Below are 6,452 nucleotides of genomic sequence, written 5' to 3' on the forward strand. Positions count from 1 at the left end.
GACCTCAGCCTTCTCAGGAAGTACAGACGACTCTGTCCCTTCCTGCAGGTAGTGTCCATGTTAGGCGACCAGTCCAGTTTGTCATCCAGTTGCAGCCCCAGATACCCGTAGGTCCTGACCACCTCCACGTCGACCCCCCCGATGGAAACAGGTTCTAGATGTGGTTTCTTCCTCCGGAAGTCCACCACCATCTCCTTGGTCTTGGAGGTGTTTAGCTGCAGATGGTTGGCACTGCACCACGTCACAAAGTCCTCGATCAGGCTCCTGTACTCCTCCTCCTGTCCATCCCTGACACAAGCAACTATCGCAGTGTCGTCCGAGTATTTCTGCATGTGGCAGAGCTCAGAGTTATACTGGAAGTCAGAGGTGTACATGGAGAACAGGACAAGGGAGAGCACAGTCCCTTTTGGTGCTCCGGTGCTGCTGACCACAGTGTCAGATGTGCAGTCCTTCAGTCTGACGTACTGTGGTCTCTCAGTGAGGTAGTCCGTGATCCACCTCATCAAGTACGAGTCCACCCTCATCTCGGTCAGCTTGTCTCTCAGTAGGAGGGGATGGATGGCGTCAAAGGCGCTTGAGAAATCAAAGAACATGATTCTCATCACGCTGCTCCCTTTGTCCAGATGAGAGTAAGCCCTGTGTAGAAGATAGAGGATGGCATCGTCCACGCCCACCTTTGCCTGGTATGCAAACTGCAGGGGATCCTGTGCGTGTTGGACCTGGGGTCTGAGGTGTTGGAGCAGCAGCCTTTCAAAGGTCTTCATAACGTGGGATGTCAGAGCGATTGGTCTGAAGTCACCTGGCTCACTGGGGTTTTTCTTCTTGGGGACCGGGGTGAGGCACAAGGTCTTCCAGAGCACAGGAACCTTCCCAAGCCGCAGGCTCATGTTGAAGATGTGCTGAAGTGGCTCCCCCAGCTCAGCAGAGCAGGCCTTTAGCATCCTGGGACACACCTTGTCTGGGCCTGCTGCCTTCCTGGGGCGGAGTCTCTTCAGCTCCTTTCTAACCTGGTCTCTGGTGATGGTGGGGGGGCGGGAGGGGGGGGGGGGGACGGGGTGTGTAGAGGGGTGCTGGGGGGACAGGCACTGGCTGCAGCGACGGGGCTGTCAAACCTGTTAAAAAACAAGTTGAGCTGGTTTGCTCTCTCAGGGTCCCCGTCTTCTGCGTTGTTGTTTTTCTTTTTGCAGCCTGTGATGGTTTTCATGCCCTCCCAGACCTCCCTCATGTTGTTCCGCTGCAGCTTCTGTTCTACCTTCCTTCTGTACTCCTCCTTTGCCTCTTGGAGTCTGACCTTGAGTTCCCCCTGCACACGCTTCAGCTCTGCCTGGTCTCCCTCCTTGAATGCCCTTTTCTTCCTGTTAAGGATCTCCTTGACATCGCTGGTGATCCAGGGCTTGTTGTTCGGGAAGCAGCGCACAGTTTTAGTGGGAACCACAACGTCCATACAGAAGTTCCATACGGTCCATACGCAAATGGACTCCGATTTGCAGCGTTTCCATACACTAATCCCGGGAAAGTTTCCCAAATAACCGTTCCGTACTGTCCCACTTTTTTTGGGACCCTTCCGTTCGGTTGCCAAAAATAGACTGGCATAGTTTAGAGTCCTAAAACCAGGATGTGAGTTTGCATTTTAGCGTCTGTAATCTGTTCTGACTCAACAGCAGCACTGGTGGCATTAAGAGAGGGGACATCAACATCTCGTCCTGATTTAGTTGAGGAGATCCTGTGCTGCTTACTAGAAGTTGAGAATGTAGGTGGTCAAATTGGGTTTTATGGGTACCCGGTCATTCAGGGATCGAGGGAAATGAAATCTCTGACAAGCTTGCAAAAGAGTCTTTGAGCAAACAGTATTGACATGAATGTTCCTCTTGGGAAGAGTGAATGTAATAGCATATGTAAAGAAAAGTTAGAGTGTCAATGGCAGAGAGAATGGGATGAAGAGCAAAAGGGCAGGCGTTGTTTCTCTCTGCAACCATCAGTTAAAAGGAAAAGGCTTCTGCTGAAATTAAGCAGAAAGGACGATGTGGTTTTAACTAGGCTGAGGTTCGGATATTGTGTTCTAGCCTGTTACTTAAAGGTAATAGGTAAACATCCTGATGGCCTGTGTCAATGTGGACAGGAAGAAACAGTCCGACATGTTGTGTTTGTGTGTTGTAATTATAAGAATGAAAGAAGTCAGTTATTCAGGGAGTTATCTGACTTGGGACTCTCATCCTTCTCATTGAAGTCCATATTTTCTGTGGAAATAAATGCCCAATGTGTTGCAGGCGAAATTCTTTGTTTCTTGCACGCTACTGGCCTGTATCAAAAGATCTGAAATAATTATACACTCCGAGACTGTGGAGGGCAGCATTACACTTCACAGTGTACAGCCTGCCGGAACTCTAAGAGAGGGAGAAGAAGAACCACAGACTGTGATCGTTTACTTCTGTTTGTTTCTCCTCGAGGCACACAGCCTTCACTGAGACAAAGCTTGATTGGGTTTTGTGATAAAGATCCACATGCCAGTGACAAAGTGGATGAACCGCTTGCTGTCTTCCAGCGTTTTTCTCCTTTTGTTTATTAGTTAGCTGTTAGCGGTTAGCTGTTACCAGTTAGCTGTTAGCGGTTAGCTGTTAGCGGATCAGGCTTAACCGAACCAAACTGTACTGATCCGTACCGGACTGCTATGTGGAAAGGGGGCTTTTTTTACACATCTATGTTTAAGGTAACCATGGTAACGGCTCAACAATGTCAGTTTGAAATATAAACGGAGTTTTGAAGAGAGAAGTTGCCGCGATTTTTCTAAAATGTCTGGAGTTGAGTTGCTGAGAGCTTTCACCGAGCAGAGACTGTCTGCAGCTGCTGAAGAGATTCTGGAGCAGTTTGAAGGAACAAAAGCAGAATATGAGGAGGAAATCCGTCGATTAAAACGGGAAATGAAGCAACAACTTCACCTGCTGGATGCTGCTTTCAACCCTAGAGTCTGCCTCCACAGATTAGGTTTGTTTTGGTTTTTTATGCTTTTTTATTTCATGTCAAATGTGAACATTACCTGTTTGTTTGATTGACTTTTCCCTACGAGCGAGAAATATTTGTGTTGCAGGACTGTGTGAATGTCACTGTGCTGATCAAATATATTGAACCAAAATTTCACCATCTGACCCTGAAGAAACAAGCTGAGGGGGAGGGGCTTGTCAAATAGATACCAATGTTTGTTTTCGTCTCCTACAATCAGCCAGGGTGGTGTCATGGCTGCCTTTTACCTGTTGACCAAAGTCAGAAAAGTTGTAGGTTCAAACACGGCTCTGTGAATGTCACTGTTTCCTCCAGGGACTGCGTACGGATTACGGCTGTTTTCAGTGTTATTTGCAGGCTGACCACTCGAGTTGTGCAGCTCCACATGTCCGCAGACAGCAGTTACAAAATGACCAAATCTCAACAAATGGTGAAGACGTCATCTCTGACACTCTCTGAAGAGAGTTAATGTTGTGTACATAAGATCATAAATAACAGGCTTCCAGGGACTTTAAAGGCCCTGACACAGCGAGGAGATCGTCAGCATATTAGCAGGTCGGGCTGAAGGATGCCATTGTTAATGTTAATGTTGAATTTCCCTTGCAAGCAATGCATCTTGGGAAGGGAAGGCTGCAAAGGACCCAACCGTTAGAGCCTCCAAATCGGGGAAAAGAAGGCTGCATTCGAAGGAGCCGCTGAATTGGGACGGCACTTATCACACCGGTGTGACGCAATCGTTCTGACAACGCAGCCCACGAAGGCTGCGGCTGCTGGAATGGGACTCAGCTTATGTGATAGTTTGTGCACAAAAACGCCATGACCACACGTCCACAGAGAGAACTGTCACGATACTGTCGGTGTGTTTGATTGAGTCACACAAAAAGAGCAACAAGCGGTTCATAAACACTGTAGTTACAGTTTAAAGTGCTGTTGATGCACGTAGCAGCCATGTTGGATTCTAACTCAGTCTACTCCAAGTTGCTCCGACTTTCCGACGAGTAAATACGACTTCAGGGGGCGTTCCAATTCACACTTGACTTGAATTTCAAATTAAAGGCACATCTTTAAAGATGATGTCATATATTGATGTTTACACCGATTCTATTGAATCTTTGTTCAACCAATCAAAGCATCGATGTGGAGTGATGGATCGTTGAGCCCCGAGGTCCCCTCATCACAGAAAAGACAAAGCCATGTACTGCTTCCTGACACCACTATGAGCTTTCTGTCACTCGTGACTCCGCCCACTGAGACATCTCGTGCATACCCTGTATAAAGTAATGCTATCAGTGGTTTCATCTGATTAGTAAATTCAGGTTTTTATAACTTTTATGTATTTCACTGTTTTCACAGATGTGCAGCAGCTGGTGGTGAGTCAAGACGAGGTTTCCCCTGAGCAGCAGGATCTGAGCCCTAGACTGGATCAGAGCGAGCCACCAAACTCAGCACAAATTAAAGATGAAGAGAAGGAACTGTGGGGCAAACAGGAAGGAGAGCAGCTTCAGGGGCCAGAGGAGTTTGATATCAGCATGTTAACATTCCAACTTGTCCCCGTGAAGAAGGAAGAAGAAGACGAAGAGAAACGTCAGATCTCACAGCTTCATGAAGACCAAAGTGAAGAGAGCAGAGACACACAGCATATAAAAACAGAAGCTGACGAAGAGGACTGTGGAGGAGCAGAACCAGGCAGAGACTTTAATCCAGACAGTCATTTACAGCTAGATACTCCTGACAAGACTTCAGACTTTTCTGGATCTGATACTGATGACAGTGGTGATTGGGAGGGGAGAGATGAACCTCAGGAAGGTTTAAAACTTCTGCCAAACAAAGACATAGCAGATACTCCTGACAACCCTTCACACTCTGAATCAGAGGCAGATGACACAAGGTGGGCTTTGGAGGGCTCCAGGAATCCTCAGGAAGATGTAAACCCTGTGCAAAACAAAGATGTACCTGTGAGTAATGTGGTATGTAATACAGCTAAAATATCAGTCAGCTCCTCTGAATGTGCTACAAGCTTCGGACAAAAGAAACCAAAAAAACAAAAAGGAATCCAAACAAGAGAGAAACATTTGAATTGCAAAAAAATCAGCTGTTCACTTTGTAAAAAAATGTTTTCTTCCCAATCAGCTGTTGTTAAACACATGAGGACCCACAAAGGGGAGAAACCCTTCAAATGTTCAGTTTGTGGTAAAAGATTTACACGAAATGATAGACTGAAGGACCACCTGGCAGTTCACTCAGGAGAGAAACCATTTAGCTGTTCAGTGTGTAGTAAAAGATTTACACTAAATGAACATTTGAAGTCTCACATGGCAGTTCACTCAGAAGAGAAACCATTTAGCTGTTCAGTTTGTGGTAAAGGATTTACACGAAATGGAGGGCTGAGGCGACACTCAGCAGTTCACTCAGAAGAGAAACCATTTAGCTGTTCAGTTTGTAGTAAAAGATTTACACTAAATGAACATTTGAAGTCTCACATGGCAGTTCACTCAGAAGAGAAACCATTTAGCTGTTCAGTTTGTGGTAAAGGATTTACACGAAATGGAAGACTGAAGGACCACATGGCAGTTCACTCAGGAGAGAAACCGTTTAGCTGTTCAGTTTGTGGTAAAACATTTCCACTAAAAGAAAATCTGAGGCGACACTCGGCAATTCATTCAGAAGAGAAACCATTTAGCTGTTCAGTTTGTGGTAAAAGATTTACACTAAATAGACATCTGAGGCAACACTCGGCAATTCACTCAGAAGAGAAACCAGTTTGCTGTTCAGTTTGTGGTAAAAGATTTACACTAAATAGACATCTGAGGCGACACTCTGCAGTTCACTCAGGAGAGAAACCGTTTAGGTGTTCAGTTTGTGGTAAAAGATTTACACAAAATGGAGATCTGAGGCGACACTCTGCAGTTCACTCAGAAGAGAAACCATTTAGCTGTTCAGTTTGTGGTAAAAGATTTACACTAAACAGAGATCTGAGGCGACACTCTGCAGTTCACTCAGAAGAGAAACCATTTAGTTGTTCAGTTTGTTCTAAAAGATTTGCACACATTAGAACTCTGAAACACCACCTGGCAGTTCACTCATGAGAGAGACCATTGAGTTGTTCATATTTTTATAAAAACGGTCTCTCAACGTGATTTTTCCAAACGTCACATGCTTGTTTGTGAAAGAAGGAAAATTCAAAATGTCTGTAATGCCAATTAATTCCTGTAGGAATCTATCAGAAAAGGTCAGACACATCTTAACGATGGTCAGATAAAAAAAAAACACGAAACTGACTCCAAAATAAGTCTTAAGTTTGATGTTTCCAGCAGACAACGTCTGATGATGATTAAATAAATTCTGCATTCTGAAACAGTTATTGAAAAATGATGTACAAATACGTTGTATTTGTTTTGCTTTATCTGTTAAAAAAACAGCTTTGTTCCAAACATAAAATAAAGTCTTGTTTGCAA

General features: G+C 45.1%; 1 long non-coding RNA gene across 1 annotated transcript; it reads left to right on the plus strand.

Annotated features, from left to right (window-relative positions):
• The first annotated feature begins 1,889 nt into the window (after positions 1–1,889).
• Positions 1,890–6,452, plus strand: LOC306824907. Its single transcript, XR_013779188.1, has 2 exons — positions 1,890–2,982; positions 4,351–6,452. It is a non-coding gene; the product is annotated as an uncharacterized lncRNA (long non-coding RNA).

Source organism: Symphodus melops (assembly GCF_947650265.1).
Source record: "Symphodus melops genome assembly, chromosome: 6".
NCBI classification, from domain to species: Eukaryota; Metazoa; Chordata; class Actinopteri; order Labriformes; family Labridae; genus Symphodus; species Symphodus melops.